The 23,569-nt window shown below is 42.7% G+C and overlaps 1 pseudogene; it reads left to right on the forward strand.

Moving 5' to 3' along the window:
• The first annotated feature begins 854 nt into the window (after nt 1–854).
• The window catches only part of LOC129853753 (electrogenic sodium bicarbonate cotransporter 4-like), a 28,298-nt pseudogene continuing 5,583 nt past the window's right edge, over nt 855–23,569 (forward strand).

Here is a 23,569-nt window from a genome sequence, read left to right on the forward strand (position 1 = left end):
CATTTTTACCCATAACCCCTCATTCTCTATTCTTACAGGTAAACCATAGGTGTCCACCTGGTGTCACAATAACATCCATAAAAGGCTTCTAACATACATACTGTATTTAACATAATGAACAGTTTACATACATTCTTCTACAATAATATGCATTCTCAATAGATTTCAATATCTTTCATAAATCAACCCAAATAAGTCTCTAACATCGAAATGGCTCTAACACTTACGTAAATGAGATATTTCTGTATTTCATTTTCAATAAATGTGCTAACATTTCATTACGGGGTAATGTGTGTAGATGGGTGAGGGAAAAAATCAATGTAATCCATTTTGAATTCAGGCTGTAACACAACAAAATTTGAATACTTTGTGAAGGCACTGTTTGTCAGGTCGCTGAATTGGCCTAAGCATCGACACCTCGTGGTAGAGATCAAGTCCTCTGGTCACAGACGTTCCTGTAGGATTGATAGAAATGCTGTCAAGCTCAAGATCAGATCATTGCCATTGAAGTGAAGGGTAAGACAGAACGGCAAGTTTTTACCCTTGCTGATCCAATTGATCAGCTTAAATTTTTCAGTTTACCATCCCTTCATCCCTGTCTGTGAGGAATTATAACAACTCAGTAAAAATTCAAATATTCAGCTTGACCTTTTTAAATATTAGGTAATGTAATCATCACCATCTGTTGTTGCCCCATTGCTTGGAACTCCCCGCTTAATAAGTGGGCTCACAGGGAAGACATTAAGCATGTTGATATTTCAGATCCACAAAAGTCAAAAATCTCCAGAGTAAATATGAGTCTGTCAAGCAGTGATGATGTCTGACGCGTGTGTGTGTTTGTCCCAGTGTCCCCTGCGGCGGAGCGTCTCCGCTATATCCTGGGAGAGGACGATGACATGCCCAACCCCACCCTCTTCACTGAGATGGACACGCTGCAGCAGGACGGAGACGAGCTGGAGTGGAAAGAGTCTGCTAGGTGACTTCTGACCCATAGATTACACACACACACACACACACACACACACACACACACACACACACACACACACACACACACGCACACACGCACACACGCACACACACGCACACACACACACACACACACACACACACACACAGACATACGGAAACATAATAGAAACATACGGTAAAAGCCAGCCTTGACAGCCAATATCAAGTCTGTCAGGTTCATGCCAAGAAGTTGAAGGTCTACGTTATAGTTATAGCTATGAACTTCTGAGTCACCTGTAGTGTAGGCTCATTTATATTTTAACGTGCGTATGGTGATACCAAAAATACATTTCATAGAACAAATTATCCCAATTCTTTAGCATAGACGGATGTCATTCCAGAACCCACCAATTTTGTCATGAGTTTCATGTTTATTATGGCATGCATGATGAATGAATGTCTGATTGTTGACATGTGTCATTCCCAAGACAAGCAGTCAGTGTTTACATCATACCAGTTTCGACGTGAGTGATTTGTCCCTTCCAACTCATGCCCTCTTTCTGTCCCTGGACTGGGGTGCAGGTGGGTGAAGTTTGAGGAGAAGGTGGAGGACGGAGGAGAGAGGTGGAGCAAGCCCCATGTGTCCACCCTGTCCCTGCACAGTCTGTTTGAGCTCAGGACCTGTCTACAGACCGGCACTGTGGTTCTGGATCTGGAGGGATACTCACTGCCTCAGATAGTTGGTGAGCATCACAAATTCCCCTTTACAGAGCGCTAATGCATGCCAAATAAGTGTTGTGTGATTCTTACCTAATGTTTAGAGTTAGTACTATTAACAGTTAGCCTAGTGTGTGCAGTGTATTTCAGTGATGCTGGCAGCATCCAGTAGTTGACAGGAAAGGCATTATGGTACCAACAAGGACATGAACTGTTGGTTGTGAGTGATACTACAAACAGTACTAAGACAACGTTCTCCTGCAGATGAAATCATTGAGCGGCAGATAGACGAGGGCATGTTGTCTCCTGACCTGAGAGAGAAGATCAGCTTTGTCCTCCTGAGGAAGCACAGGCACCAGACCAAAAAGCCCATCCACCGCTCTCTGGCTGACATGGGCAAGGCCAGCGGTGGTGGTGCCCGTGAGTGTCCCTCTGCTCTATGGTCAAGAATGGCCATCGGTATCCCTATACACATTAGAGTACTTCCGAAGGTTTACATTTGTAGCCTACGTATACACATAAATATATATATATTATGCCCACTGCACAGGCTTTCTTATACTTTCTTTAATTGCAAATGATCAACAACAAAAAATGTATGCAGTCCTCTCAGTTTTATTCAGTTGAATTAAATCAACTTTATCCCCAAGGATACATTATAGTCTATCTCCTCAGACAGTCTCCTGTCTTCCTTACTTGAATTTCCTCCTCAGCTCGTAGTCCAGGGGCAGCGGCCGCATTCAACCGCTCCACAGAGGACCTACGCATGAAATCAGGAGGCTATGGTCGTCTGCGTGAGTCTCTCTCTCATCATCTCTCTAGAGCCTGTCTGTTTCTTTTTCTCTTTCTTTCACGCTCTCTTCCTGTGACTTCTTGTAATCGCTCTTAAAGATGCACTCAGCAGAAATCGCTCCTCCATTTCCTAGTTGCTAAAATTCTAGTAGTTTGCTTAATTTCAGTTTATATGACAAAACAAGCAAGTATAGTGTAGAGAATCATTGTACCATCTAAACGCTATGAAATATATATTGTATTTTCAGCTGTTTGAAGCTGGTGTACAAAACCAAAAGTAAAAGACGCAAAAACAAAACTTAAGAACGGGAAACATATAGCATATAGAAACTTGCTTTCAATGAGAATAACAGATCTAGAACATACATTTCTATGTGAATTTTGTTGGGTTACCCAAAAAGTGACATATTGCAGCTTTAAATATCAAATTATTAGCGATATAGAATACTACAGGGTTGTCCCTAAAGAATGTAAGAGAGGCGCTGCGCCACTATGTAAAAAAGTAAAAGACGTAAAAAAAAATATACAGTACCAGTCAAAAGTTTGGACACACCTACTCATTCAAGGGGTTTTCTTTATTTTTACTATTTTCTACATTGTTGAATAATAGTGAAGACATCAAAACTATGAAATAACACGGAATCATGTAGTAACCAAGAAAGTGTTAAACAAATCAAAATATATGTTGTATTTTATATTCTTCAAGGTAGCCACCCTTTGCCTTGATGACAGCTTTGCACACTCTTGGCATTCTCTTAACCAGGTTCATGAGGTAGTCACCTGGAATGCATTTCAATCAACAGGTGTGTCTTGTTAAAAGTTAATTTGTGGAATTTCTTTCCTTAATCCGTTTGAGCCAATCAGTTGTGTTGTGACAAGGTAGGTCACAACACAACAACACACAAATAGATAGCTCTATTTGGTAAAGACCAAGTCCATATTATGGCGACAGTCCATCATTACTTTACTGGCGACAGTCCACGACAGTCCATCATTACTTTAAGACATGAAGGTTTCATGCAGAAAATTTCAAGAACTTTGAAAGTTTCTTCTAGTGCAGTCGCAAAAAACATCAAGCGCTATGATGAAACTGGCTCTCAGGAGGACCACCACAGGAAAGGAAGACCCAGAGTTACCTCTGCTGCAGAGGATAAAGTCATTAGAATAACTGCACCTCAGATTGCAGCCCAAATAAATGCTTCACAGAGTTCAAGTAACAGACACATCTCAACATCAACTGTTCCGAGGAGACTGTGTGAATCAGGCCTTCATGGTCGAATTGCTGCAAAGAAACCACTACTAAAGGACAACAATAATAATAAGAAACTTGCTTGGGCCAAGAAACACGAGCAATGGACAGTAGATCGGTGGAAATCTGTCCTTTGGTCTTATGAGTCCAAATTTGAGATTTTTGGTTCCAACCTCTGTGTCTTTGTGAGACGCGGAGTAGGTGAACGGATGATCTCCGCATGTGTGATTCCCACTGTGAAGCATGGAGGAGGAGGTGTGATGGTGTGGGGGTGCTTTGCTGGTGACATTGTCAGTGATTTATTTAGAATTCAAGGCACACTTAAACAGCATGGCTACCACAGCATTCTGCAGCAATACGTCATCCCATCTGGTTTGCGCTTAGTGGGACTACTATCATTTGTTTTTCAACAGGACAATGACCCAAAACACACCTCCAGGCTGTGTAAGGACATTTTGACCAAGAAGGAGAGTGATGGAGTGCTGCATCAGATCACCTGGCCTCCGCAATCACCCGACCTAAACCCAATTGAGATGGTTTGGGATGAGTTGGACCGCAGAGGGAAGGAAATGCAGCCAACAAGTGCTCAGCATATGTGGGAACTCCTTCAAGACTGTTGGAAAAGCATTCCAGGGGAAGCTGGTTGACAGAATGCCAAGAGTGTGCAAAGCTGCCATCAAGGCAAAGGGTGGCTAGTTTAAAGAATCTAAAATATTACATATATTTTGATTTGTTTAACACTATTTTGGTGACAACATGATTCCATATGTGTTATTTCATAGTTTTGATGTCTTCACTATTATTCTAAAATGTAGAAAATAGTAAAAATAAATAAAAACCCTTGAATGAGTAGGTGTGTCCACACTTTTGACTGGTACTGCATGTTTTACTTTATTTGTTATCATATAAGCTCATCTTTTGCTCTAGATTGCAGGAAATGGCAGTTACAGGTGTTAAAAAAAGAAAAATCTCGGAGTCCAAAGGGGGGCATTGACTCCTCCTAGCCTCCTCCCCAGCCATACTAAGCAGCACCTCCTTGTTAAAAAGATTCTGAGGAAAAATGATCATATTTAATCCTCTTCAGGTCATGAATTCATTTCATTTGAAGAATGAAAAGTTGATTTTTACACGTGTCTTTGATACATAGAACACTCTCCATATCCTCAACATTGATATGATAAATTGTTCACATGTACTGTGTTGCTTTACAGGTCATGCCCATAGTAGGAGTATGAATGACATTGCAGACACTCTGAGCACAGACCAGGTGACCCACTAACGCAACATTACAACTCAGCAGGCTCAATTCAATCAAACATCCTTGCGGCGCGAAACTGCAGGTTTTACAGAATTATTGTCTTCTAATGGTTTTTTAATCTAAGTTAATTTAGGGTAGTTACATTACTTAAAATGTGCACTTCCTTTGTGCAGAAATTATATTAGTTTTCCGCAACGATGTTTGATTGAATTGCAACCAGAGTGTTTGTAGGAATTCATATTCCTTCTTTTGCAATGGCAAAACGTGTTGAGTTTGTGTATACATACAGTATGTGTTTGTGCCGACTTTTCAAAATCCATTTAACCAGTAAATGTGCAGAATTTTACATATACATTTTAATTAAGTGCGGCAAGCAGCTGTATGCTGCAGAGGATTTGTATTGCAGTTGTATTTCATTGTTGCCATGGGAGCCCCGATGAGAGTCAGCATTGTTATAATTCTCATAAAATATTTGATTGGGTTCGTTTTAGTGTTAGTGTCACAGAGCAGTTGGGAGCAGGCTGCCTCACAATTCAGTCTTTTCTTAGGGTGATTTAAAAGGAGAATTTAAACCCAGGGAGACAGACGGTCTCTTTAAATCCAGGAGAATTCCATTGTTAGAAGGGTTATTATGCTGTGAATGATGGAGGATGGGTCAGGCGTGTTGTGCTAAGCATTGGGTTGAAACGGATGTCTCTTTGACAATTTTATGCCCAAATAATTGTCTTGAGATCATGTTCTGGACAAATACGTTGGGTTTAACTCAGTAGATATGTGAATTAATACATCTCTGGGTACTTGACTGTTTCTGCATCTATTTGGCTAGCGTAAAGCAAAAACAGACTGGCTTCCAGGCTATCCCAATGTTTTTAAACTGCCCTCACTGTTTAGTCTATGGTTGAGTGCTTTATACTACACGTAGGGGCATACATACATACATACATACATACATACATACATACATACATACATACATACATACATACATACATACATACAGTAAATCATGTACCAGTATGCTAGTGATACCGTTGGCCACGTTTCTTTCACACATTCAAGTCCCAGGCTACATTGGATTTTAGATTTTTTTTTTAACATGAATTAGAATTGACGCTCAGAGACCAGTTTTGTTATCCAGCAAAAACATATGCTGCCAGAAGAGTAGTGAGGTGAAATGTAATTATGTTTTTCAAACAGATCATTGAGTGGATAGATAGAAGCCTAAAGGCATTGTTAGAACACAATGACAATGTCAAGAAGGATAAATCTATTATAAGCACATATTGTATGGTTACACTGTCGTATTTGAATAATTTATTAGTGTCATATAGTGATATTTATGTGGGTATATAAAAAAACTACGACTTGAACTTGAAAATATGATGCAGTTTCACCTCAAATTTGTTTTTTTCAGTTATGCTGACAAGAAATCCAGTGTCCATACCATACAGTATATGCCATGATGTATCAACTATTTTTGACTCCCTCCCTCCCTCAATAGCTAAGGAATAAGTTCATGAAAAAGATCCCTAGAGATGCTGAGGCATCAAATGTGCTAGTGGGTGAGGTGGACTTCCTGGATAAACCCTTTGTAGCCTTTGTCCGCCTGGCACAGGCCACCACTCTGGGAGGACTTACAGAGGTTCCTGTGCCCACCAGGTAATGGCTGTCTGCCTGCCTGTCTGACACATTACCATGTCTATTCATATTACCCCTTACTCCTCTCTGTGTGTTTCTCTCGCTCTCTCTCTCTTTTTTTCTGTCTCTCGTCTTTTTCTCCGTATCTGTTCTTATACCCATGCAAATGTATTTTGTGAGCCCTAAACCATTTTTGAGGTGTCTATTTTATCCACACTACCTAATCTAACCTTAGTTGAATGCACTGACTGTAAGTCACACTGGATAATTGTCTGCTAAATGACAAAAATGTACAAAATGTGGTCTGTGGTCTAGCATACTTTACACATACTGTAAATAATTGCTGCCTTACTTTCTCCTTTGTATCTGTTCTCATGCCCATGTGAGCACATCTTTTGACATTTTGTGAGCCATTGTTGAGGTACCTTTTTCCCCACACTACCACAGATTCCTGTTTATTCTGTTGGGGCCCACAGGAAAAGCCAAGTCCTATAATCAGATCGGTCGAGCCATAGCTACTCTAATGGTGGATGACGTAAGTGTCTGTCAATGTTTCCTTTTTTTCTTGAATACAGATGACATGGAAATACAGGCTTGATTGTCTGGCAACTTGAGTCAGCCAAAAATGTGTGGACTTTACATACTGATAATGAGGCCACCATGGCTTGCTGTTGGTAACGGTCAGCCTCTCCTGTCACTATCATGGGAAAAAACATTGAATGTCAGACAGGCAACAGCCAGTTATTTCACCATAAAAGACAGGTGTTTTGAACAGAGTCCCACCACGGTCATAAATTTGGAATAGTTCTCAGGGTTTGCATCCCATTACTTTATGAGGGGACAAGACAGGCCCTAATATCAGATACGTTGTGCAGTGCATAATAATAATAATAATTTATCTTTCTCCCCCCTCGCCCCCCCAGCTCTTTAGTGATGTGGCGTACAAGGCTAGAGATCGAGAGGATCTGATTGCAGGTATAGATGAGTTCTTGGATGAGGTGATCGTGCTGCCGCCTGGCGAGTGGGACCCCAAAATCCGTATCGAGCCACCTAAGAAGGTGCCCACGGCTGACAAGAGGTTGGAGTCATATTTAGGTTTTATAATCTAGTTTAATCTAGGTTAGTTCCGTTACCTAATAATTTCCACACACTTTAAAAAAGTCACCTCTAAGACCCAGATATGAGGTCCTTCTCAGTATTTCTGTCATCAACACTTCTCTTCCTGTGTGTATTCCCTCTGTTTACAGGAAGTCAGTGCACTCTCTGAATGAGCTGGGTCAGCCGAACGGTACGGCGGGAGGAAATGGAGGCCACGCTGAGGATGAGGAGATGCCAGTGGCTCACGAACTGGGAGAGGAGCTGGCACACACTGGGAGGTAGGCTACTGGTTGAGGACTGGGATTGACACCTTTTGCATGTATGTTAAGAGACTAGGAAGAATGATAACATGAAAGGAACTGGGTCTGAACTAGGATAAGAGAGAAATGCTACTGAGTGAATTGAAATATGAGGTAGAGTACTTGAGTGTAACTGGTACTAGAGCTGGCCTTTAAAGAGACATTGGGACATCTAAATGTGCTTGAAAACGTCCTGTCTCTTGTTAATTCACATTGGGAACATTCACCCAGTGGATGGATTAGGGACAGATCACAATTTACTGGGGGGGGGGGGGTTGTCAAACTTTTTTTTTTGCTTTGGGGAGGGTTGTGTATTTTTTTTTATTGGGCACAGGGGAGGGTAGTGTGTTTTTCCCTGATTTACATTTGCTCCTTTGGAGGTTTTACTATATAATTTATTCCATCATAGACGTATTTCCTCATCCGCTTGCATGCGCCTCCCCAATAGAAAGGAAGGTGTTTTGGTACTTCCCATATGCATTGTGCTTTTCCGTGTGCAAATGTTTACTATACCACAGGTCAGTATATTCTAACGGTCTATCCTGCCCTCTATCCACCATTCATAGTGACAATAGTGGTAGGTGGATATTTGTCCAGATCTGAAATAGGCCAACTAGCAATCATAACACACATAACAACATTAAAAACAGCATCAATTTTTTAAATGAATCGACAGGAACAAATAGGAATAGCTGATAGGCAGTGCAGAGGCCAGGTGCATCATTGCGCATGAACGAACAGTGAAGACATGAGACACACAGCTAAAAAATCTCACCTGTTCATCTTGTTTAGGGACAATACAATTATTCTACCTAGACTAGCCTACAACATCACAATGCAATGAATAATTGCATTATTGTTTAAAAGTGAGTACAACATTATATAGCCTACTCTAGGCTGCAGTGGAAATAGAATTTGAATAACAGACCAGTTGTGGGTCCACTCAACAGTTTATAAGGTCTAGAAAGACACAGTAGCAGGCCAGTCTGACTGTATTTTTAGTGCTGATACTGAATATGCTGTCTGTTGCACATCATCATTCTCCCCCAAGTTGTCCTATAATAATGTGGCCACATATACTCCCAGCAGGCCCGGTTATTCAGGAAAGCTTATCACATGCTCTGCCTCCTCTCCAATCCGAGCAGTATTTACACACAGACTTTTATCTGCAACAAGTCAATTTGATGGAAACACAAGTCTGATGGGAAAATGCTCCAGGGTTTCCCTTAGCTGGTAAATGCTGGCATTTGGCTGATAAAAAATAAAAAGCTGATAAATTACATTGTAGCAGGCCAAATTGTCCAGGAGAGGTTGTCTATCATAGCCGACACCCCGAATTTGCGCTTCAGCGCCATTCTCTCACACGCCTTGCGTACACATGTGCCTGCTTCTGAGGAGAGAGAGAGCAAGAGAGGAGCCTTGGCCTAGGTCACTGTTGATTTCAAAGATGGAGGCCCTTTTCATTGAAGTAAAACCAAAGATAGAGGAGAAAGAGTTTGCCTCTAGTGAAAAGAGGGGGATATAATATTTTAATATTGTAGTGGACTAAGATGAGAAGAATGCAGGGTACTGTACAACTCCTTATTTATGTAGGATTCAATTTTAAAACTTACATTTATTTATAATAATTCGTTTTTTATCCTTTTTATTATTATCATTGTATGTCATTGTTATTATTGTAAGCCTATTTACTGAACAAAAATATACAACACCAAAAAGTTGAATGACAATCAGAGATTGTCAAGCCAAGCCTTCCATACTGGGTAAGCCTACAAGGTAGGGAGGGATGTGTTTTCTGTTTGTCTATTTATTGTGGTGTTGAAAACGCAACCCGTGTCGGTATGTGTTTGTTATTGGTTGTGTTGGTGGAAAATGTGTTGCATACAGTATATTTTGTATAATTATTAACATGCCATCAAAATGTTGAAAATCTGATTTACCCATAGAGGTTCATTGTCTGCAACCGGCTCTGATTATGAAGTAATGAATCATGCAGGGAGAGTGAGCTCTTGTGGTGGTCGGTGAACCCTCAACCTTCTGGCTCATAGCCCTGCGTGGCATCGACTGGGCAACAAAAGCAAAGTAGATATCCACGTTTATAAGCACAGGGTCGCTACAGTTATTGTTATTTGTGGTCGTAAAACATTATTTTGAGTTAATCCTATGAAGGTGGAGGGTGTTCAATTTATTTTACAGTACAAGGCGAGGGTCATATGAAAATATTTTTGCCACTGGGGAGAGGGATGCATTTTTTTTAAGGACACCTTGAGATGGACCCCTCCTGGTCAGGCGTTCAGTAATATACTGTTAGAAAAAAGGGTTCCAAAGAGGTTCTTCGGCTGTCCCCATAGGAGAAAAAAAATGTGGGTTCCAGGCAGAACCCTTTTTGGTTCCATGTAGAGGCCTCTGTGGAAAGGGTTCTACATGGAACCCAAAGGGTTGTACCTGGAAAGGGTTGTCCCTGGAACCTCTTCAAAGGGTTTTCCTATGGGTACAGCCGAATAACCCTTTTAGGTTCTAGATAGCAAAATCTAAGAGTGTAGCCAAGATCATCTCGTCTCCATTCCTCATCGGCCTGATATTATAGTTTTAAATCATCATCGGTTCAATTGGCCCATCCTGTCACACTGTGAAACGACAGACAGACTGAAATGAAGTGAGTCCGTGTGATGCATAAAACAGGTGATCATGCATTTCAAACAGCGTATGTGCACCACCATTACCAACGTGTTTGTGTCTGTGACAAGCACTTTGTGACAATTGCTGATGTACAAAGAGCTTTTTGAAAATACATTTGATTGATTGACTGCGTGTGTGGCAGGTTCTGCATCATAACCAGAGGGTTTGTGTCTGTGCCTGTGTCTGTGACAGGTTATGTGGAGACCACAGTGTTTGTGGCTGTGTCAGGTTCTGCATCATTACCAGAGTGTCTCTGTTTTTGTCAGGTTCTGTGGAGGTCTGTTCCTGGACATCAAGAGAAAGCTGCCCTGGTTTCCTAGTGACTTCTACGAAGGCTTCCACATCCAGTCCATCTCTGCAGTCCTCTTCATCTACCTGGGCTGCATAACCAATGCCATCACCTTCGGAGGCCTGCTGGGGGATGCCACAGACAACTATCAGGTAGAGCTGATGTAGCCTGAAATCCAGAACTGTTGTGTTAACATTCTACCCCTTGTAATCTGTGTCAAATGCCAATGAGTTTGGCATATTTACGGAGTAAAATGAGTGAAACGTTAGTACAAACAGACTGATACCCAAGTTAGGGCTTATGACCCTTGAATTAATTTAAAATGAGTTAATTTACTGATTCAAATTGTAAAAATTCTGAGTCTGTGATTTGCTAAAGACTGTTTTTAGTATGGAACATGAGCCAAAAAAAATGGTATGGTAGCTAACTCACTCTAGGTGATATATGTGTGTGACGGATGGGAACAGTGACTGCACTAAATCCATTTGTTCAGCTCAACACATACTGAAACCATTTAGGATAAGTGCTCTGGCTGGCTGCTACTGATGATTCGCACAGACTGTCTGTCAGATTGAAATATAGCATACTGCCTTTCTCTAACACATTCACAACCACTTCTCTCTGTCTGTCTCTCTTCATTTTCCCTCTCCATCTCTCTCTCCCTACTCTCACCCCTACCCTGTTTCTCCCCCTGCCCTCTCTTCTCTCTCTCCTCGATATCAGGGTGTGATGGAGAGTTTCCTGGGCACAGCGTTGTCAGGAACAGTGTTCTGTATGTTTAGTGGTCAGCCCCTCATCATCCTTAGCTCCACTGGACCCATCCTCATCTTCGAGAAACTGCTCTTCGAATTCAGCAAGTGAGTGAGAGCTCAACCCCACTTCAAAGTCAGACACTGTAGCCAAGGGGTGTCGAACTCATTCTGCCCTGGGGGCCGCACTCATTCTTCAACGAGGTCCGGAAAGCCGCACTGGCATTTTTATATACACTGCTCAAAAAAATTAAGGGAACACTTAAACAACACAATGTAACTCCAAGTCAATCACACTTCTGTGAAATCAAACTGTCCACTTAGGAAGCAACACTGATTGACAATAAATTTCACATGCTGTTGTGCAAATGGAATAGACAAAAGGTGGAAGTTATAGGCAATTAGCAAGACACCCCCCAAAACAGAAGGGATTCTGCAGGTGGTGACCACAGACCACTTCTCAGTTCCTATGCTTCCTGGCTGATGTTTTGGTCACTTTTGAATGCTGGCGGTGCTCTCACTCTAGTGGTAGCATGAGACGGAGTCTACAACCCACACAAGTGGCTCAGGTAGTGCAGTTCATCCAGGATGGCACATCAATGCGAACTGTGGCAAAAAGGTTTGCTGTGTTTGTCAGCGTAGTGTCCAGAGCATGCAGGCGCTACCAGGAGACAGGCCAGTACATCAGGAGACGTGGAGGAGGCCGTAGGAGGGCAACAACCCAGCAGCAGGACCGCTACCTCCACCTTTGTGCAAGGAGGTGCACTGCCAGCGCCCTGCAAAATGACCTCCAGCAGGCCACAAATGTGCATGTGTCTGCTCAAACGGTCAGAAACAGACTCCATGAGGGTGGTATGAGGGCCCGACGTCCACAGGTAGGGGTTGTGCTTACAGCCCAACACCGTGCAGGACGTTTGGCATTTGCCAGAGAACACCAAGATTGGCAAATTCGCCACTGGCGCCCTGTGCTCTTCACAGATGAAAGCAGGTTCACACTGAGCACATGAGCACATGTGACAGACGTGACAGAGTCTGGAGACGCCGTGGAGAACGTTTTGCTGCCTGCAACATCCTCCAGCATGACCGGTTTGGCGATGGGTCAGTCATGGTGTGAGGTGGCATTTCTTTGTGGGGCCGCACAGCCCTCCATGTGCTCGCCAGAGGTAGCCTGACTGCCATTAGGTACCGAGATGAGATCCTCAGACCCCTTGTGAGACCATATGCTGACACATGCACATTTGTGGCCTGCTGGAGGTCATTTTGCAGGGCGCTGGTAGTGCTCCTCCTTGCACAAAGGCGGAGGTAGCGGTCCTGCTGCTGGGTTGTTGCCCTCCTACAGCCTCCTCCACGTCTCCTGATGTACTGGCCTGTCTCCTGGTAGCGCCTCCATGCTCTGGACACTACGCTGACAGACACAGCAAACCTTTTTGCCACAGCTCGCATTGATGTGCCATCCTGGATGAACTGCACTACCTGAGCCACTTGTGTGGGTTGTAGACTCCGTCTCATGCTACCACTAGAGTGAGAGCACCGCCAGCATTCAAAAGTGACCAAAATATCAGCCAGGAAGCATAGGAACTGAGAAGTGGTCTGTGGTCACCACCTGCAGAATCACTCCTGTTTTGGGGGGTGTCTTGCTAATTGCCTATAATTTCCACCTTTTGTCTATTCCATTTGCACAACAGCATGTGAAATTTATTGTCAATCAGTGTTGCTTCCTAAGTGGACAGTTTGATTTCACAGAAGTGTGATTGACTTGGAGTTACATTGTGTTGTTTAAGTGTTCCCTTAATTTTTTTGAGCAGTGTATTTCCTTGCTGTCAGAATTTTCAAAACATTGTCCTCTATCCATCGTTTTTTGAATTTTCGATGCTCCCTGACTGTTTATTGATTATTAGTGAGCTGGACAGTCAAGAAACTGTATGAACATAGGTCCATTATCATTTCTACACAGTTTCAATTTGTTTTAGTAATTTTAAAATATATTGAGTTCTCCCTCCTCCCCCAAAAAACACCCCTGCTGTAGCCTATACAGTATATAATATTTTGATACATATGGTTCCTCCCTTTGATTTGAAAGAGAATTCAAACACCCACATCAGACATGATATACTATGAAAGGCACAATGGTGAGATTTGATATGCCATATTGGAGAGCGTGTCCGTTCCAGCTTTGTAAAAGGACGGTCTTACCTTTCACCTTCTGCCCTATATCAATGTTCTTATTTCTAAGGAACAATGGTATAGACTACATGGAACTGCGTCTGTGGATCGGGATCCACTCCTGTATCCAGTGCTTCCTCCTGGTCGCCACGGACGCCAGCTATATCATCAAGTACATGACCCGCTTCACAGAGGAGGGCTTCTCCAGCCTCATCTCCTTCATCTTCATCTCTGACGCCATCAAGAAGATGGTGAGTCACACGCAGGCACGGGGACTCACACAGACGCAGTCACGCTCACACTTAGGCACACAAGCACACAGGCACAGAGGTGCACACTTAACTGTTGATGTAATGTGCTGCTACAGATGGGCTCCTTCAAGTACTATCCCATCAACACCGACTTCAAGCCAGACTACGTCACTGCCTACAAGTGCGAGTGCCTGGCCCCAGACCCCAGTGAGTCCATCCTTGGCATATAGTATATCATTATAGTACAGTAACAATCAAGTTAGCCAGAATTCCCAACAGGGGTCATAGTGGTTGTCATATGGTTGGAGAGGGTAGTAATGGGGAATCAGGGCCTAGTAGCTTGGGTGCCAATCTGTTTCTGCTCATGTCAACTCCTTATGGAATTGTCATGCCAAACATGGCAAAAGTTTGACTTGACACTGACAGAAATGGAGCACAAACAGATAGGAGTATAAACAGGACCTGGCTACCTCTAAGGGATTTGGGGATATAAAGATTATCGTATGGTTTGGTAATATAAGGAGGTATTATACATTTATGCCTCTCTGGAGATGTTCATTGGGAAATCGTTATGAGAATTGACTTAAGATATTTGAATAATGTAACTGATTTGTCTTATATTTGTTTTTGCTGCCCTCACAAATGGCTGCTGTCTGATGCGAGTGAGTAACACTTTGTATGCATGAGCTTCAACTAGTTACTTTCTCTGTTCAAGGTCTCCAAGTCTACCTAATGAATTCTTATTCCATTTTGCATTTCTCTTGTCCCGTGACTCTGCCCTCTCACTGTTTTCACTCTCTGCATCTCAATTTTTCCTTCATAACCCTCCTCTCTCCTTCTTTCTCCCTTCTTTTCACTTACTAAACAGTGGCTTCAATGATCTTCAATGGTTTAGTGCCAGTGCCAACTGATAACACCTCTAGTCTCTTTGGAGTAAGTGATTTTTTAAAATTACGTTTTTACTTTGTTATGTCTAGCAACAACAACTGGGACCTAAGACACCCACCACAAGGCCCCTAAATTTGCCCAAGAAAGGCAAACAAATTTCAAACCCACACCAAACTTAAAGACATGAAGCAAACCAAAAAGTGGAGAAAAGCAAAAAAAGGAAGATCAGATAAACGGCAACGAAATGAGTTAACCCTCCACATCTGTCAAGCCAACTTGTGCACTGGGCCAGCTGCTCTTAAATATCACCTGTGCCAGCACAGAGGAAATACCTTCTGACTAACGAGGTGACTACAATCGGTGTGCCGACCGTGCTAACGTGCTAACATCCAACCCCAAAATATAAATGGAAAAACCAAAGCCTGTAACACCTTCCCCCTTAAGGCAACAAATATACCCTATATTTACACTACTGTTAAAAAAAATTGGGGTTACTTAGAAATGTCCTTGTTTTTGAAAGAAAAACACCTTTTATGTCCATTAAAATAACATAAAAATGATCAGAAATACAGTGTAGACATTGTTAATGTTGTAAATTACTATTGTAGCTGGAAACGGCATCCCGGAGTTGCCTCTTCACTGTTGACGTTGAGACTGTGTTTTGCAGGTTCTATTTAATGAGGCTGCCTGTTGAGGACTTGTGAGGCGTCTATTTCTCAAACTAGACACTCTAATGTACTTGTCCTCTTGCTCAGTTGTGCACCGGGGCCTCCCGCTCCTCTTTCTATTCTGGTTAGAGCCAGTTTGCGCTGTTCTGTGAAGGGAGTAGTACACAGCGTTGTACGAGATCTTCAGTTTCTTAGCAAATTCTCGCATGGAATAGCCTTCATTTCTCAGAACAAGAATAGACTGACGAGTTTCAGAAGAAAGGTGTTTGTTTCTGGTCATTTTGAGCCTGTAATCGAACCCACAATTGCTGATGCTCCAGATACTCAACTAGTCTAAAGAAGGCCAGTTTAATTGCTTCTTTAATCAGGTCAACAGTTTTCAGCTGTGCTAACATAATTGCAAAAGGGTTTTCTAATGATCAATTCGTTTTTTTAAATGATAAACTTGGATTAGTTAACACAACGTGCCATTGGAACACAGGAGTGATGGTTGCTGATAATGGGCCTCTGTACACCGTTTCCAGCAACAATAGTCATTTACAACATTAACAATGTCTACACTGTATTTCTGATCAATTTGATGTTATTTTAATGGACAAAAAATGTGCTTTTCTTTCAAAACAAGGACACTTTATCATGTAGACACTTTATCAGCCAATTGGGAATTATTTGTTTACAGCAAATGGCTTTCCTTTGAGGAGTCTGAAAAATAAGTTGATTAGTTCCCATATTATTATTTTCGTCGCCCTTATGTTCTCTTGCACTCTCTTTCCTTTTATCTTCTCTCTCTCTCGCAAGAAACCTCACATCCTCACAGCCATTACTCTCCCCTTCACCTTATTCTTCGACCTCTAAAAACTGTGTCCTACTCCCTGCCCTCCTACATCCCTCTCTCCTCTTAGTTGAACATCACAGACCTGGACTGGAGCCAGCTCAGTAAGAAGGAGTGTGTGAAGTATGGAGGCTCTCTGGTGGGCAACACCTGTAAGTACGTCCCTGACCTGGCCCTCATGTCCTTCATCCTGTTCTTCGGGACCTACTCCATGACCGTCTCTCTCAAGAAGTTCAAGTTTAGCCGCTACTTTCCTACCAAGGTGAGACTAGAGCGAACTGAAGAGGAGCTGGATGTTTATTCATTGACATAGAGACTGCATCGCAAATAACGTCCTGATTCAGCCACAGTTTCATTTTTTTCAAGACAAAGATTCTCTATTTAAAACACTTGAGGCAGATATGATTAGGTGTAATCTGTGGTGATTTGGGGTCATCTCCATGGAGATATGGTGTAAATAAGAGCAATGACCGAAAAACGCTTAGATCTAAACTTTTGTATACAATTGTCTCCCCAAACTCCTCAATGTACATGCTACAGTAGATCCCATGGTATTCTGAAACTGCATGTTCCTCACAGACAGGAATATTCTATTTCACCTATTTTACAGCTGAATACAGCTTCAAATAAAATGTAATATTATTTGTCACATGCGCCAAATACAACAGGTATTACTGTGAAATGCTTACTTAGAAGCCCTTAACCAACAATGCAGTTTTAAGAAAATACCTTAAAAAAAGTAAGAGATAAGAATAACAAATTAAAGAGCAGCAGTGAATAACAATAGCGGGGCTATATACAGGGGGTATTGGTACAGAGTCAATGTTTCAATGTGCGGAGGCACTGGTATTGTCGAGGTAATTGAGGTAATTATGTACATGTAGGTAGAGTCATTAAAGTGGCTATGCATAGATAATAACAGAGAGTAGCAGCAGCGTGGGGGGCACAATGCAAATTGTCTGCGTAGCCATTTGATTAGCTGTTCAGGAGTCTAATGGCTTGGGGGTAGAAGCTAGTTAGAAGCCTCTTGGACCTAGACTTGGTGCTCCGGTACCGCTTGCTGTGCGTTAGCAGAGAGAACAGTCTATGACTAGGGTGGCTAGAGTCTTTGACAATTTTTAGGGCCTTCCTCTGACACCGCATTGTGTAAAGGTCCTGGATGTCAGGAAGCTTGGCCCTGGTGATGTACTGGGCCGTACACATTACCTTCTGTAGTGCCTTGCGGTCAGAGGCCCGAGCAGTTGCCATACCAGGGAGTGATGCAACCCTTCAAGATGCAACTGTTGTGTCATCAGCAAACTTAATGATGGTGTTGGAGTTGTGCCTGGCCGTGCAGTCATGAGTGAACAGAGAGTACAGGAGGGGACTGAGCACGCACCCCTGAGGGGCCATGTGAGGATGCCCCCCTGAGGGGCCCATGTTGAGGATCAGTGTGGCGGATGTGTTGTTACGTACTCTTACCACCTGGGGGCAGCCCATCAGGAAGTCCAGGATCCAGTTGCAGAGGGAGGTGTTTAGTCCCAGGGTCCTTAGCTTAGTGTTGAGCTTTGAGGGCACAAGGGTGTTGAATGCTGAGCTGTAGTCAATGAATATCATTCTCACATAGGTGTTCATTTTGTCCACGTGGGAAAGGACAGTGTGGAGTGAAATAGAGATTGCATCATCTGTGGATCTGTTGGTACCGTATGCAAATTGGAGTGGGTCTATGGTTTCTGGGATAATGGTGTTGATGTGAGCCATGACCAGCCTTTGAAAGCAATTCATGGCTAGAGATGTGAGTGCTACAGGTCGGTAGTCATTTAGGCAGGTTACCTTAGTGTTCTTGGGCACAGGGACTATGGTGGTCTGCTTGAAACGTGTTGGTATTACAGACTCAGACAGGGAGAGATTGAAAATGTCAGTGAAGACATTTGCCATTTGGTCAGCACATACTCAGAGTACACATCCAGGTAATACGTCTGGCCCAGCGACCTTGTGAATGTTGACTTGTTTAATGGTCTTGCTCACATCTGCTGTGGACAGTGTGATCACACAGTCGTCCGGAACAGCTGATGCGCTCATGCATGTTTCAGTGTTACTTGCCTCGAAGCGAGCATAGAAGTTGTTTAGCTTGTCTGGTAGGCTCGATCTTAGTCCGATTCGATCTTAGTCCTGTATTGACGCTTTGCCTGTTTGATGGTTCGTCGGAGGGCATAGCGGATTTTCTTATAAGCTTCCGGGTTAGAGTCCCACTCCTTGAATGCGGCAGCTTGCCTGTAATCCATGGCTTCTGGTTGGGGTATGTACGTACAGTCACTGTGGGAACGACGTCCTCTATGCATTTATTGATGAAGCCAGTGACTGATGTGGTGTACTCCTCAATACCATCGGATAAATCCCAGAACATATTCCAGTTTGTGCTAGCAAAACAGTCCTGTAGTTTAACATTTGCTTCGTCTGACCAATTTTTTATAGACCGAGTCACAGGTGCTTCCTGCTTTAATTTTTGTTTGTAAGCCGGAATCAGGAGGATAGAGTTATGGTCAGATTTGCCAAATGGATGGTGAGGGAGAGCTTTGTACGCGTGTGTGGAGTAAAGGTGGTCTCAATTTTTTCCCCCCTCTGGTTGCACATTTAACATGCTGATAGAACTTGGATAAAACTGATTTAAGTTTCCCTGCATTAAAGTCCCCAGCCACTAGGAGCGCCGCCTCTGGATGAGCATTTTCCTGTTTGCTTATGGCGGAATACAGCTCATTGAGTGTGGTTTTAGTGCCAGCATTGGTCTGTGGTGGTATGTAGACAGCTACAAAAAAATACAGATGAAAACTCTCTAGGTAGATAGTGTGGTCTACAGCTGATCATGAAATACTCTACCTCAGGCGAGCAAAACCTTGAGACTTCCTTAGATATCATGCACCAGCTATTGTTTACAAATATGCATAAGCCCCCGCCCCGTGTCTTACCAGAGGCTGCTGTTCTGTCCTGCCGTGTATAACCCGCCAGCTGTATGTTCTTAATGTCATTGTTCAGCCACGACTCCGTGAAACATAAGATATTACAGTTTAATGTCCCGTACAGTCGTCCCATTTATTTTCCAGTGATTGAACGTTAGCTAGCAGAATGGAAGGCAAGGGCAGATTAGCCACTCGTCGCCTGATCCTTAGAAGGCATCCTGATCTCTTTCCGCGAAACCTACATTTCCTTTTCCAGCGAATCACAGGGATCTGGGCCTGGTCGGGTGTTTGTAGTATATCCCTCGCGTCCGACTTATTGAAGAAGAACTCCTCGTCCAATTTGAGGTGAGTCATCCCAGTTCTGATGTCCAAAAGCTCTTTTCGGTCATAAGAGATGGTAGCAGCAACATTATGTGCTAAACAAGTTACAAACAACGCAAAAAAATAAAGAAATTGCATGGTTGGTTAAGATCCGATAAGATGGCAGTCCTCTCTTCCGGCACCATCTTGAACAAGCTTACGACTTTTAATGCATTGTGTTGAGATGTGTTTTTTATGTGTTTGTGTATCTGCGTTTAAAGAGTTTAATTCCAAAACACTATATATCCTTTTTCAGATATATTGGTAAATTAGCTTTTTAAAAAAATATATATAATATCAAAGAGATTGTGTGTTTTTTCACTATCTAATCATGGCATGGGGCTATTCAATGACAGAAATGTATTTGTTTAAAATCTAAAACTTGATGGTTTCATTTCAGACATACAAATGTGTTTTTTTTGCAAAATGCAATATATCTGCCTCTCTCAGAGAAATAAGTAGTACTGCTAGGTTTTACAGTCAAATGTAGCAAATAACTACATTTTCTATAAAGAAATTTACAAATGGTACATTTGTGACATCAATATTTGTATATTTTTATAATTCAATACAGTAATATGAGATATACTATACATGTACATTTTAGTCATTTAGCCGATGCTCTTATCCAGAGCAACTTACAATTAGTACATTCATCTTAAGATAGCTAGGTGAGACAACTACAAATCACAGTCAAATATACAGGATATGAACATTCCATTCCAGCAAATCAATGGATATAGCGTTTTGCAAAAAAACACATTTTCATAAAGATCTAAAATCTTTGAATTGAGAACAGAAATATTTGACAGACATGAAGGTGAGCAATCATTTCTGATGAAAAAACAAATGTAAAAAATGTGTGAACATAGTGTTTTGGAAATAAACTCTTTGTGTATTTCTTTGAGATGTGATTTATGTTTCTCGCTAGACTTATATTGTATTTTTTTTAATTTGCTTTGTTCTGTCTGTCTGTCTGTCTGTCCGTGTCTCTGTCCTTGTCTCTGTCTATTGTGTCTGTCTGTGTGTCTGTCTCTTACTCTGTCTGTGGCTTCTGTAAACAGCTGCGGAAGCTCATCAGTGACTTCTCAATCTTCATGGCCATTATGACCTTTGTGGGTCTGGACAGGTTAATCGGGCTCAAAACCCCCAAGCTCATTGTTCCCACAGAGTTTAAGGTAAAGGAACGGGTTCAAAACAGCCACTCTTTTTATTAGTTATATTCCTGACCGTACCCTGGAACAGTTGTGTATCATTATACATGTATGTTTTTGTCCTTTAACCAATGAATGGTCACTCAGACACTGTCCCTTACTGACTCCCTTTAGCCCACACGTCCAGACCGGGGTTGGATAGTGCTGCCGTTTGGGAAGAACCCATGGTGGGTGTATTTGGCCAGCTTCGTCCCTGCTCTCCTGGTCACCATCCTCATCTTCATGGACCAGCAGATCAGTGCTGTCATTGTCAACCGGAAGGAGAACAAACTGAGGGTACTTTGAGGGGTGTTTTTATTAATTGATTTGACCTTTATTTATCCTGGAAGTCCCATTTGAGTCAAGGCGACCTCTTTTAGAAGTCACACCTGGATGTTCTCCATTATATCCACAGCCAAGCCTGTTATAGTGAAGCCATTGAGAACAAGTTTAACCTCAGATTTTTGGAGATCACACTGGGCATCACACATGTTTGCCATAATCTCGGTTAACCCAGAACTAAAATCTTGTGTAATTTGTGCAGAATCTGTCCATGAGAGAGGATGTTTGCCACAATGAGCAATTTATATTGTAGATAAGAGATGTACTTGTAGGGGTAAAATATAGTTCCTAGAACCTTAATTGGCCTTTGGTGTCATGTTGGGTCCTACATGATGCATAGGACAATTACCTCAATGACATCCCCCAGTGTGAGTTTGTCCTACTCTGCTCTGTGTGTCCCTCCACCTGTGTGTCCCTCCCTGGCAGAAAGGGTGTGGCTACCACCTGGACCTGTTTTGGGTGGGGGTGCTGATGGCTGTCTGCTCCTTCTTGGGCCTGCCCTGGTATGTGGCTGCCACTGTCATCTCCATCGCACACATCGACTCGCTGAAGATGGAAAGTGAGTCCAGCGCTCCTGGAGAGCAGCCCCAGTTCCTTGGTGTCAGGTGAGGGAGCACTGAGCAGTGACCGTAGACTGTGACTATGGAGGATGTACTGGACAGTATAGTCCAGGCAGGGCTTGTCTCGTGTCTGCTGTCTATTATAGATGGAAAGGTTTGATGGTAGTCATCCCCTCTCTGTTTCTCTCTCGCTCTTTCTCTATTGAACAGGGAGCAGAGACTGACAGGGATTCTGGTGTTTGTTCTCACTGGAGTCTCCATCTTCCTGGCTCCCATTCTACAGGTCAGTAAAATGTATTCATTTCCTCTGACCCAAACAAGGATTATGGATAAAGGATAAAAAGGATCTGCGCCCCAAATGGCACCCTATTCCCTATGGGCCTTGGTCAAAAGTAGGGCACTGAATAGTAGTGCACTGGCCATTTGGGGTGCAGTCAGTGTGTTTTCTATACCACCACATGACATTATTAAAGGGGATCAACAAGATAATGTGCTGATGTTGTCTGTGTGTTTAAGATGTGTGTTCTCTCTCTCTTTCACCCACAGTTCATACCCATGCCAGTACTTTACGGTGTGTTTCTCTACATGGGCATGGCATCTCTTAGCGGCATTCAGGTATGTATAGACCACAAAACAACGTAGACAGCCAGTGGTTGTGGCAATTGAAAGTCTCATGGTATGCGGGTTCTTCCTCTGACATTAATTCAAATCTCCAAATGAAGATGCATTCTCTGTGATGTCGTTCTCTTCCTCATCAGAAACCGTGTGTCTGGAGGGAAGGTGGCTGTATTCTAGCCGCGTCTAAAGCAATTTGGAGATGCATTTTGATGAGCGCGTTAGCTAGGCTGCTCAGAGCGGAGCTAGGATTTCAGTGAAGGCTCAGTGAGGCTGTTTGTGCTCTGTGTGTGGATGCTGTTTGGCTGCACCCTGCCAATCAAAGGGAAATGTCACAGACGAAAGAGTAAAATGTCAACAGCAAGGTGAACAAACATTACAGGGTCCTATTGCAAGCCCATTTACAAGCCTATTGCCCACAATCCATAAACAATTGTGTGTGGCTCAGTTGGTAGAGCATGGAGCTTCCAATGCTTTGGTTGTTGGTTTGATTCCTGCTGGGACCACCCATATGAAAATGTATATACACATTACTGTAAGTTGCTTTGGATAAGTGTCTGCCAAATTGAATATGTTATATAGATAAAACATTGGAAATTGAGAATAATGCACGCAGTGATGAGTGTGTGTTCTCATTGTCACTCCCCTGTAGTTCTGGGAGAGGATCAAGTTGTACATGATGCCGTCCAAGTACCAGCCTGACTTCCCTTTCCTGCGTCACGTGCCTCTGAGGAGGGTCCACCTCTTCACCCTGGTCCAGATAATCTGTCTGGCTGTCCTTTGGGTTCTCAAGTCCACCGTTCTGGCCATCCTCTTCCCTGTCATGGTATTATTCCTTACTCGCTTTTGATTGGAACAAGCATTAATACAGGGCTGTCAAACCCATTTCCAGAGTGTCTGCTGTTTTTGTTCTTTCCGTCCAATTAAGACCGAGACAACCAGCTGAGGGGAGTTTTTACTAATAAATGAGCTTAACTGATCAAACAAGTACAGTACATGGGAGGAGCAAAACCTGCAGACACTCGCCCCTCAATGGAATGTG

This window comes from Salvelinus fontinalis, chromosome 4, assembly GCF_029448725.1.
Source record: "Salvelinus fontinalis isolate EN_2023a chromosome 4, ASM2944872v1, whole genome shotgun sequence".
Lineage (NCBI taxonomy): Eukaryota > Metazoa > Chordata > Actinopteri > Salmoniformes > Salmonidae > Salvelinus > Salvelinus fontinalis.